This window comes from Styela clava, chromosome 11, assembly GCF_964204865.1.
Source record: "Styela clava chromosome 11, kaStyClav1.hap1.2, whole genome shotgun sequence".
Lineage (NCBI taxonomy): Eukaryota > Metazoa > Chordata > Ascidiacea > Stolidobranchia > Styelidae > Styela > Styela clava.
This window is the reverse complement of record NC_135260.1, coordinates 654,938-667,715: the sequence shown is the minus strand read 5'-3', so window position 1 is coordinate 667,715 and position 12,778 is coordinate 654,938. Positions and strand designations below refer to the sequence as shown.

Sequence of the window (12,778 nt, the reverse complement as noted above, 5' to 3'; positions counted from 1 at the left end):
CTGGGCTAGAACATGAATAAATAATGCAGGTAGGCTAGATTCCCTCGTTGTAAATTAGGAAAGGATAGCATTTTACTTCTTTATTTCAGGGGAGAGTAAAGGCAACAAGATGGCTAATGGGGTATGGGTACTCGGTTATTCATCCCAGATCAGTGGTTCCCGAACAGTGGGGCTCGCTCGTCTGGAGGCTCGTCGTCGTGAAGCTAATTAGAAATAAAAACATTTGTTTGATCTGATTCCGCCTTATTTCGAATATTTACATTTCTTTATTTTGGATATTCAAGTCCGGTCCACGTATTTGCAACAAGTTCTTTTAATAAAATATACCTTCGCCTTACTATCTGTAATTTGTATGGTATTGTTAGCTAGTTACTTCTCCAGGTGAGGCGAGAGACTTGACAGAAGGTTTGAGAATCACTGTTCCAGGTGCAAAGGCTTAGGATACGTAGATTACACAGCTTAACGAGATATATATAGTCAAATTAAGTATGTTTAAGTATGGCCCGCATCTACTACGTATTGGTGGGCGAGAAAATAGCTAGAAAGATTATTACGTCACAGTTGTACTAATTACCGCTTTCTCGTTATTTTAAATTATTAAATAAGGTATAATTACAGTGCTGAAAGTGCGGAAATTAGTTTATTAATTTGCGCGGAAGATCATCGATTATGAATGTGATCCATAGTCTTGCTCTGTCCAAGCAAGAAATGAAATCTGTAGAGACATTGAAAATACAGTACAGTCCTTTTACAATTTCGATTTTGTTATGAAGTCAGTTCTCAATATATCTCAACCAGGTTTGTAATGAGTAATTGTTCAAGTATTTTTACTTCATCCAATACATCTGTGAGGGCCAAAACAATATTATGCTATCGATAAATTTCTTTTGGATTTTAAAAATTTACGACTATATGGATACCTATGTATCAAGAAAGTGCGTCGAGACGGCCTGATATAACAAGATGTCGCTTGTTTTATCAAAACAAAAACGAAACGAGCAGCATTGTTCCGCTGAGACTAGAAAGTGAAATATGAGCCTTCGACTAACTTTACAACAATGATTCAAAACGACACAACCACGCACTTTATATGACAAACGTGAAAGTCCAATTCAGTGAATACCTTTCGTTCAGACTCTGAAAATAATTATGTACTATTTTTGTAATTCGGTTTATTTCGGGTTACGTTATTGCCACGTCCTTCTAAGATAAAACAAATAAACTGTTAACAAAAACGCATATTCCTCTGCTACGACATACGGCCAATTATATGATACACGGCGATTGATATTGTTGTAAAATGCCTGCCAGAGAAGTCTAGATTTTGTCAGGTGACGATTTGCCCGAACGTCAAATCTTTGAACTTTATACGCGAGTCAAATTTATTTGTTTGTGTATATTAGTATTCCAGAAGAAGAAGAATTGAGGCTTCCCTTTCTTAATTCAGTGAATTCTAAACCCTGAAATGGCGTAATTACTGTAAAACTACGGGTTCGCAAAAGTTTGCTTGTGCGAGCATTTTAAAAATAGCTTCCCTCGCCCTGAAGGCTGCGATCATTTATTTGGATACAAATACAAATCTGATTTTTTTTCTAAGCACCTGTGATTTACTCTCGACTTATGAAAGAAAGTGTAAGGCAGAAAAAGAGTCTTTTCAAAAATAAATAAACAGTTCGTAATGGTGTGACGCCATGTTACCCAGCACTTCAAGTTTTGCATTCTGCTCTTAACTTAATTCTGCCAGCAGTCGTTACAAATCCCACAATACGGCTTTTGTTAGTATTTTATGTTCAACTTTTTTCCCTGTATTATTTAAGGATAACCTCACGGCTCACTCCCTCATAACTGACACTGTTCGATAACTGGTTTATCCCGTCTCCTTTCACACTAAAATGATTTTTTTTTAATTATGTTTGTATAATGTGTACTTTCGGCATGTGAAAAATCAAACTACTCTAGCCTACTGACACTACTCTTGCACAGCTCACAAACAAAATTACCGATTTCTAGAGTTCCTTTCTGATAAACTGATTTTACCGATAATATAAGAGAAACACTTCTAAACGAAAAATGACATAAACAACAACCACCGCATTCCCAAAGCATGATTGGACTTATTTTGCGGCCTCGAGGCATCAAAATCACCAATTCGATAATTGACCTTTTCTAAAACGATTAATATTACGAGGTGATTCAGATGTAATTGCGTCGTCATTAATATCTTTGATTCTGATCATCTAAGTATAGGACAAATTTTCCCAACCCTCTGCAATGCATTCTTTCCTTTGCCCTCTTTGGTACTCTACGGTAAAGTACAGCAACAATTTTTCTGTGGTTAAAGTTCCATGCTGAGAGTCTATAATGTTACAGAACCCGTTTCAATTTAGAACCTCCAGAAGTATGCGCACCAAGATGGCGCACAACCTGAACATAGTATGTGTGTACCGGTTAGGATTCAGGTTGTACGACATCTTGGTGCGCATACGTCTGGAGCACCTCAATTTATTTATTCAAGTATTTGAATTGGGTGGTAGCTGACTCACATGACCGTATATGGTCGTATCGTTATCACCCAGTCATATACCGAGAACTGCCTTATGTGTTGTTTTATTATCTATTGTATCATCAATAAATTTTCTGGAAATAAACTTTCTCTCTTTCTTTAGGATCGATTTTATTGCCACTCACTTCCCATATAAACCTTGTTTTCGTTGACTAATTGGAAAGTATTTATTCCTTCCTACGTTATTTAGAGCAAAACTCGCACTGTTTTGTACCGTCTGAAACAACAGTCCCAAATAAGACTGGCGGGCCAAGTGTAAGGTAAAAAGTTACATTTCATGAACAATACTTACAGTGTTACAAACGCAAAAGCGGAAAACAATAAGCTTCGTGCCAAAATTAAATTGAATCGCAATCTTAACAAATGTATCACAACAATACTAAATAAGTAAAGAATTTCGCCACGCAACCTCCTAACGGGCATGGGTTATTTTCATCGATATTATCCGCCCACCTGTGTCTGCTAAAATTACGATTATCGTTTTTATGGATATAAATTTACGTTGAAAATATCGACGAAAGTAACGTCATAATGATCCCAATTGTTACATTGTGCTTGTCAATTGTCATTATTATTTAAACGTAAGCTATTGTAAAGAAACTTTTTTCATAGCTTTTCAAATATTGAGTTTTGAATTTTCGGCCAAGTAACCGAGTCCATTATCTGTAACTGTTCCACTCAGAAAAGTAATTGCCTACCCCTGACCTAGAAGATGAACAGAATCAAAGCAATCGTCAAACCAAATTCTGCACAATTAGAGCACGATATGACACTGATTAATTTCAACGTCTGTCTTGCCAAGGCACTGATCTTGCACTGAGCAACAATGCGTGATAATAGCAATCGAATTATTTGGGTTCGCTTTAAATGGTTAATTACCAGGTAAACAATTAATTAATTAGATTAATTAACGTTTGTTCGTTCATTCCAGGGCTCGAAATGAATGACCGATTGCTCCTGGTCAGTCTAATATGAACAAAACATAGGTGGACTCAAACGACTGTTTTGACCCGCACTGTTTGCTGAAGTTTTCATTGTTATGTATTAAAAAGTTATTGCAGAACGGCGTACATTATCGGGAACGCACTTACCAAAATTCTCGAAAATGTCAATTTCCGCAAACGCTAATTCTCGCTGAGAATCACTTTCCAATCAATAGAAATTCTCACACAAAGCCATTTCCCACAAAAGCACTCACAAATCAATTCTCGCAAAAGTGAATTCTACAAAAAATCTCGTTCTCGCAAAAGCAATACTTGCAAATGTCAATTCCCACAAAAGTCATATCTCGCAAAAGACACGCGAAAACGGATTTTGTCAGATTTTCGTCAGCGATAACGACTTTTGCAAAAATCGTATGTTTGCGAGAACGACTCTTTGCAAGAATGTAGTTTCGCCAGAAGAAGTTTGTGCGGAAACGTACTTTTGCGGGAACAACTTCCGTGAGAATGTCCGTTTACGAGAACGAATTTTCCAGAGAACGTACTTTTGCGAGAATTAATTCTTGCGGAAACGACTTTTCGAGAGAATGTCCGTTTGCGAAAACCACTTTTTGTGAGAATATATTCTAGCGGAAAAGCACTTTTGCGGGAACGATTTGAGTGAGAACAAATTTTCGCAGAAACGTATTTTTGGGATTGTCGATTCAGCCTGTTCCCGACAAAGGTCGATTCCCACAAACGTCCCTTCTCGTTCGAAATTATGCAGCACTGTAAACGCGATCTAATCTCAAATTATGTGACAAATTAGGAATTCACCAGTTTTACAAATATTTTTGGCGCGAAATATTTTTTTATGTTTTTATCGCTAAATACTTGTCAGTTAGCTAGATTGGTATCTTAATATACTTCATTTTTCGCCCTTCAACTCTGGACAAGGCACGGGTATCTTCCCGGTTGCTATATTAGATTAAAAACAGGGTGTCCGAAAAACGTTATAGTAATATGCCGATTTTATAGTAATAACAATTGTAAATTCGAATGAATTTAATTGTATGATAAATGAGGACTACAAACCCAATAAGAACTATCAATAAACAAAGACAAAGAAATTTTTAATTGTTATTACTATAAAATCTGACGAAACTTTTTGGACACCCCTTATATCCCGCTACAAGACGGCTAGTTTTGTCAGGTATGGAAAAAACAGAGGGGCCGCAGCCCGTCATAATCCATTTTTTGCCACTCCTTTACTCTTAGCATGGCCCTGGAGATGTAATGAGTCGTAAGGAGATAATTTTTTGGAAGGACTAGTGTATTCCCCATTCCGCATTGCCTAATTAATTCAATACAACCATGGATGAAGCGGTTGCCATGGCGATTGGAAATCGAGATACCTAATCTGATTTAGTTAAGTCAAGCGTTCCGTCCAAACGTCAAGATAAAACGAACAATCTAACTGTGTTTATCATTTTGTCAGCTTTGACTCGTTTCAATGCGAAAAAGGTTTGCACAAGCGGCGCTAAGAATGCCATGTGACTATCTTGCAGTTGCTAATGTGATTTTCTGGCCGCGTTAGCTCAGGGCAATAAAATAACCAACTCAAAAACTATCGTTGCATTATAACTTTGATTAAAATCTCATGCTATGCGGTAAAACATAATAAATTAGAAATAAATATTTTCCTCAAGACCGAATGCATCACAGCGGATTTATTGCAAAACAGCTGTTTAATGAGGAAATAGTAATCCATGCTTGGATGTAAAAATTAGCGTTGCTGCGTGGTTTCGGAAGTTGTGGGAACGTCTACACTTTCTTTATTCCAGAGATTATGGGAATTTGTAGAAGTAAAAATTAAAAAAAATATTGGTATTTTAGGAATTTACGGAATCGCAAACTTAGAGAATAAGGGTACCTTTTTCCAGTCGGCATCACTAGCTAGAAAATTGAATGAGCAGGCAACTAATTTTGTCGCGAATCTGGCTTTCATAGCTTACTATCTATCATTTGCCTAAGATGCTATGAAGAAAATTGGAAAAAAATTATGGCCCAACTCTAACCTGGTACACGTTGGAATACCGCTATATTTATCCCGACCCAGAACATACCACGAGCCAACTCAATATAGCCGTTTGATTCCTGCTACCGTACTGAAGTCCGATTTTACCGAGTCTTAGTGTGCAGAATAGCCCATCAAGAACAATAATAGGAATTTGCTATACGATCCGTATAGGCACTCCTGTCTACGTTCCCACAGAATTTTTAAATCTAAAAATTTCTGGAAACGTTAACCATCGTTAGGTACACGCTTCTGCAATAAAACGAAATATATCTTTCCAAAAACATATAATAAAACACCTAAATACCCAAAACATTACTCAAAGCCAGTTTCTGCTTGTCTAATGCTTTGTACGAAACAAAAGTTGAAACACCAAATAAAATCCTGCTTTAGTGGTTACGGTTACAATGGACAATGCGTTGCCATAGCAACAGTAGCAAAACTGAATAGCCATGTCAATATAATAAATATGTCCTGTTATTACTATTAAAAATAAAAGTTATTGTAACTAAAATGTTATGGAAAAGCCACCTGTGAGTGTGGGTAACGACAAAATAACGACCAGAGTTATACATAGACCGGTAAATATAATGATTTACGGTCAAATACCAGTTGAGATACTGTTTTTTGTTAACAGTATCAAGCCGTGTCGTAGATCTATAAATATTTACTTAACGACAATAGCAAAATAAAAGGAGTTTTATCACCATCTAGTTTGGGCCTGAAATAAATACAGCATCCGTGGTTGTATTTATGTACGGCCATGCGGACGTAAATTACTAAATACAGATTTATTATGGGAGCGGTAGGTGGTTTCCAGCATGACAGTGGAGTTGGGAGTCCAAAACGATATGTCGGAGGTAATGTTAAAACCGGATTCGGTATCCGGCAAGACAGAAAGTCCGGTTCGATTGTTGAATCCGAATTACTTGAAATCGACTCAAATTTTGAAATAACAGATTTGCGATTATCCCGAGAATTTGTTTAATTGTTCCAACTTTTTCCAACCGGGGAGTTTGTGGTTACTGGGAGGAATCTTGCTTTGTATTTTCTGTAGTATTACTTTTTAATACTCCCGTAGTGTAATTTTATTTCCATTTTCTTTATTTTAGTTCTATTGAGAGTTCGGGGCCTGATTGTGTTAGCCAAGTGAATATACCCTCTTCCTATAGGCTTCCGTCTCTTTACAAAACTTGACGGAAATAGGCGAACAAAATCGGTTACCTCCATATTGCTACGCAGACTTCTGGAGCGCCTATAATCCACATCGAGACCAGAGTCCAGTTATTTCATGAACAAAAGATTTTGTTTTTGGAAAACATTCAAAAACTATTTTCTCGGATTCAATTACAATTCACAGTGCGCGATCCTTACAATGCTTTTTCTTTGAGCTCGAATCGTCTCAACTCAAGAGTTGGCCAAGTATAATACGTCTTCAAACAGCGGGATATATTTATCATATAGCTAGCTATATACAGCCGTGTACAATTTACAGTTATTGTGAAGGATAATTGGGTATTTGAAATTGAATAATTAAGTTTTCGTGCTTACTTATTGAGAGGGAAAACGTCAAAATCAGATTATGCGTCGCTAATTTCGAATCTAAACCATACGAACCAGTCCAGACGAAAATTCGGAATCGCCGCCATCTTGTTATATCAGTGAATTGCTCAATTTTGCAATTCTGAAATGTGACTGTTTTTGCCCTAGTGAGTAATTGATGAAACATGTTTCCTATCACGTGACAACTCCGCAAGCCGACTGGGTTATTAATTCTATGATTTCATTTATTTATATGTACGGAGGACACATAACAATGAAAGAAAGTCACAATTACGTGGTTGTATTAAGCTTATCTTTTCAAGTATTCGAGATTCGATTCGATTCTGAAATCATTAGATATTCGAAGCCCTAGGATTCATACTTTCACTCCATACAAAGTTCCGTAAAGAGTCCACTAACACACTCGCCAAACTAAGGACCGAAATCTCTCTGTTACGGCACGTTACGACCTCACAAGCAATAGTCCATTGAGCGTGTTTAATGGCGAACTTCACCAAAATATTTCACCGAACTAACCCCCCATTAACAGCATAACTGGAGCAAAATCGCAATTATACTTTCAGCAGAAGTCACGTGATATTAAATCCAAATCCTCCCCGAATGCCTTTGCGGTAGCGGGAATAAACATTACTACACTATACAATTCAAAAGTCCTGCTGCACACTAACACAAATGTGTTTCTGCAACATTTCGTCCAAAATCAGACTTCCTCAGACAAGCCTTTATCAACAATGTAATATCTCAGCATTTTACAGCGTTCGTCGTAGTTGATGACAAAAATATGAGAACATATTTTACTCATAATGATGTCATACTGTCATTCGTGTTTAATGTCTCGTCACGATGTCATATCATGCAAAATTAAACAAACACGCCCACGGAACTCCCCTAAAATTTAAACCAATCAAAATACCTGCCTAAACATAGCACACTGGACAATAATGACCCGCAATTAGTACACCGTATGACCGCAATACGCGGTGGTTCTTTATCCATTTTTTCTTCCCGCGCCCCTTTGGATTTTCGGAATATCGCGTCCAGCCTAGCAGCTGCCTTGAAATAATGAAATATAATGGTTTTCACATATTAATAGCTGAAACAATTCATTACTGTCCATTTCTTTCGTGTATCTGAGACTGAAATAACGCAATACCAAAATCGAATTAGCGCGTCTTCAGCAAATAATTTTCTCCCCCAAAAACAACAAATTCTTCTCCTATTGGGAAACGCAAATAGCAGATTTCGCCATCCCTACATAAAGCAAGTATTCATCTGAACGAATATCTGCTGTGTATCAACGCGTAACACTGTGCTTCCGCCACGCTATGCTGTTGTCTCAAATACTAATATCTGAACGAAAGTAACCCTTACTGAATTACGTCATAATATTATACAGTAAAAATAGCGCGAAAATGCGTTCATGGTAACTGAAGTGTAGCGACGCTTGTTTCCTCATAATATGAAAGACAATCAACACAATTCCGAGAAAAAAAGGCCCATTGTGGATTCGTCGCCCTTACACTATGAAGACATAGTAAACAGGCAATCGGTTGCCACAATCGTCAACGGCCAAAATTGAAATGATTTATTACTCCGAACACGTGTTAAACTAAAATTTAGATTATTAAATGCTGTATCCTCATTCGGAATTTGTAAATACAGAAAAGACAGACAATCGGCTGCTTGAACACCGTACCGTAATTAACAATTTCTTAAAATTGGAATCCTTATGCATTTTTATAATAACATGTCGAATTCCAACCCTATTTTGCATTAAATACTTAGTTAAATTCGATCGATTTCATACATTCAACATAAAAATGTCTCAAAATGCAATGTACCACATGGTCACATAAACATACTGACCCTGTTGTATCACTAGAACATAAATCTGACACAGGGAAACTACCGCCCGCGGGCCAAATCAAGCCCGTTGGTTAAGTCAATTTGGCTCGCCTGATTCTGCCGCAGCCAAACTAGAGCCAAATTGATGTTTTAGCTAAAAATGGCTCAAGGAATTTCTTGAAGTTGCGGTTAAATTTAGTTTTGGCACGGGGTTTATTGTTTTCCACCGATGACCGTACATTTGAACCCATGTACATTTGAACCCACGTGTATATCCACAGGTTCAATCTATATGCGGGTGCTAAAACCCACGGGTTGGGTTAGTATGGGTTCAAATATCGGTAAAACAAAAAAAATAGTATGCAGGTGCAATTGTCGTGGGTTCAACTGCAATGGAACCTCTTCCACCTAGTTGCTTTGTAACACTGTAAATACTGTTCATAAAATTACGTCACACTTACATGGCCCGCCAGATTAGGTGGGCAAATTTTTGGCCCCTGGTTCAAAAAAAAAATCCTATGCAGATACTAATCCTCTCCGATGGGATACGATCATACACCATTTGTCCCACCCGTACTACAAAAACAAATGCTGTCCACAACACAATGTTTTAGCGCCCTTTGCCTTGCTACCAATGATAATCATACAATGGATATAGTACACAAAGGAAGCTTTAATAATTGAATGCAAAACATATGCCCGTTCCCGGTCACGATTCAGCGCAATATGGAATGCGCTGCACACATCGCTTAAAATGCTTACTTATAATATCAGGGATGGTGAGTTAAGACCAGGGGCGTTTGCTTGGCTTTAATTTACGGAAAAGAGTGCACCTATTTATAAGATGCTTACTCACACATTTCGCTTCGAATACGGCACTGATTCCCAACAAAATAAAACGAGAATATCGGTCAGAGACCGAAGGCTTATCGATCGAGCTTTTACTCCATAGCGACACCGTGTGAACCATCACTAATTAATCAATAACTCGCTAATAATACGACATAAATCCTCCAAAACCAATAGGCTTCTGGTCCGAGATATGATGGATGCACATGCAAAATTTGGAGCGAGTTCAACCTCGCTTTCGTGAGATATCGCGTGTATCTAACAGACAAACCGATTAAGATCGATAAGTAATAAGCTCCTATATTTGAAAAAAAAAATCTTCGCGATTCGGCTTCGCCTACCTAATTCATTTTTCATGTAAGGTGTTTTGGATTTCAACAGCCAGATTTGTATCCAAAATGCGTCTTGTTATAGTTCGGGCGAGGTTCCCAAACGGAAAGCAATTGAGCGTGGAGAGAACTGGGACGAGTTTCTAAAAATAGGATCGCGCTGTTGTTCACTGGTCTGTGTAATTGCTTATGAAAACAAATTTCTGGTTTTAAGTTTCGAATTCAGGAGTGTTTAAAACGAATAGAATCTGAATTTATTAAATCCGATATTTTTAAAACTTGAATTCAGGAATATTTTAGATCGGTGTTTTCCTACCTTGGAGGACCGGTAACCGAATAAAATGAGCGCTCCAGAGTATGTGTACCAATATGTGGGACACAGACAGTCCCCGAACTCGTAATAGAACTAAAATAGGGAAAATCGAAATAAAATTATGGCCTACCCCTAACCTGGTACACATACTACGAGAGTACCATAAAATGACCTCGCGGACTGAGCAAAATTTTGAAAAAGATTGGTACAAAACATGAAATTGAAAAAGGAAAACAAAACAAATTCTCATTTTATTATTGAGTGCCTTTCTGTGTTGCTATTGACTACATGAAACTAATAACTACATATTATCGAATACTTAACGGAATAATCCCCTGATAGAGTAACTTCGTGTTTTCGGTAACCGAGCGATTGAGCTAAGAGAAGAAATTTCTAGTGGACAGGCAAAAAAGCTTCGCGGGCCAGTTATTATCAGTTGTTAGGAACCACTGCTTTATGTTACAAAAGCTTAAGCGTATATTAGTCTTTATTAATGGACTGTTAAGAACGCTTAGAAATTCATTTTCAATTTCTGTATAAAATTTGGCCTTCGATTATCACCATTATAAGCATGGAATTTCGAATCCGACTAAGAAAAAGATTGAAAACACGAACCCGCTGTAATCAACCTCAAGTAGAAATAAACAATTTCGTACTCTAGAATTTTATTAGATCAAAAGTCAAATAAGTGTCTTAAACAGCACAAATCAAAAATAACTTACAAATCAAAACACTGCGCTATTGAAGTTCCGAACAGTATACGTCGGCAGCTACAAAATTCGAGATTGTACGAAGCGATGCCAGATTTTAAGATACAAATCATCATATCCTCTTCCAGCTAAACCTCGTCAAGCTCCTCCATCGCCCTGGCAATCACCGGAATCTTTAAATCCGTATATCGACTTCCCTGTCTACCCTGTGAATGCTTCCTCGACCTTTGACCCCAGCAAAATTCTCTCTATACCTAACTATTGCAAAATTTTGGATGCTTATTTTGCGAGTGTTTTGGAAAGTTGAAACTCACAAACTCATTTACATGCTCAGAACCATTATTTTCATTTTATTAAAAGTTAAAACATAATCACGTTCCGCTTGCACGTACTAATACCTAATTTTAGCCTAGTCTTTTACGGGGCTAATTTTAGATTATTGCAACTAAACTAAAAATCATCGGAAGACACGAATACAATTAAAATACTTTTACTACTAATTTTTGGAAAACACCTACAGACTGACAAATAACACGTAAAACCACGAAATGAGGCAACTTGTTTACAACCATTCTTGAATATCGGTCTGAGCGAACGGAGTGTCCGAGCGGCTAAAAAATTCAAATTTTCACGACTTTTTGCTGATTGGTTACTGTTACGGAAATAAACAAGGAAATCGATGCTCGGGGAAACATCAATAAATCTTTCCATCTCACACATGAAAGAATGGGGCAATAATCTGGCTCTGTGGGTACTATACTGATATTGCCCGATTACTTATTTACTGATGTTTTTTTGATTCAGCATATGTTACCTTCACGGCGGTATAAGCTACGTTAGAAAACCTTATCCTGATATAGACATAGCTATTTTCCACAAGAGATCGCAAAGATCACTTACACCAAAAACGCTAAGCAATTTACCACTTACGCTATCAGCCAATCACGACAGCTATCCATGTTTGCAAGCTTCCCTAAGCGTCACGTGACTAAATCATGCACGGAAAACGTGTAGCATTGATCACGAGCTATTGCGTTTATGTTAGAGAGTTAAATCGACTAACGCAGCGGCTACCGAACTGTACGTTTATTCAGATATTTCCGTCAAGCAAAACCAATTAAATAAAAGGCATGTAACAGCAAAAGACCCAAAGAGTCATCCAGTCAGCAACAGCTTGTGGCTGGATTAAAGCAGCAAATTTAGCAACTGAACAACTCAATATCAAACATTCACTTAATTCGCCACAATCTGAATACTTAACAGAGCGTCGCGAAGTATCTATTAATATAAAATGCATGATAGCGCAATTTTTTGAGGGTGCGAGAAGCTAAATCAAAATAAAAATAGTTGTCAGATTTTATTTTGCCCGCCTTATTTTAGATAGTTACATTTTAAAACTTTTAATTTATTTCATTATTTACGTTCCATCCGCGTATTTTCAACATGTGTTTTTTTAATAAAACATACTTTCGCCTTACTATCTGTTATTTGTAGCTTATTGTTAGCTAATTATTTCTGAGGTGGGGTGCGAGACTTGAAAAATTCTAAAAGGGGGCAAGGCTCAAAATGTTCGAAAACCACTGCTTCAAATAATAAAAATTATATTTCA

At 37.2% G+C, this 12,778-nt stretch overlaps 1 protein-coding gene across 1 annotated transcript in view; it reads right to left on the bottom strand.

The window, feature by feature from the left end:
• Positions 1-12,778, bottom strand: part of LOC120348189 (long-chain-fatty-acid--CoA ligase 1-like) — a 41,195-nt gene that overhangs the window by 18,196 nt on the left and 10,221 nt on the right. The gene's annotated exons all lie outside the window — the stretch shown is intronic.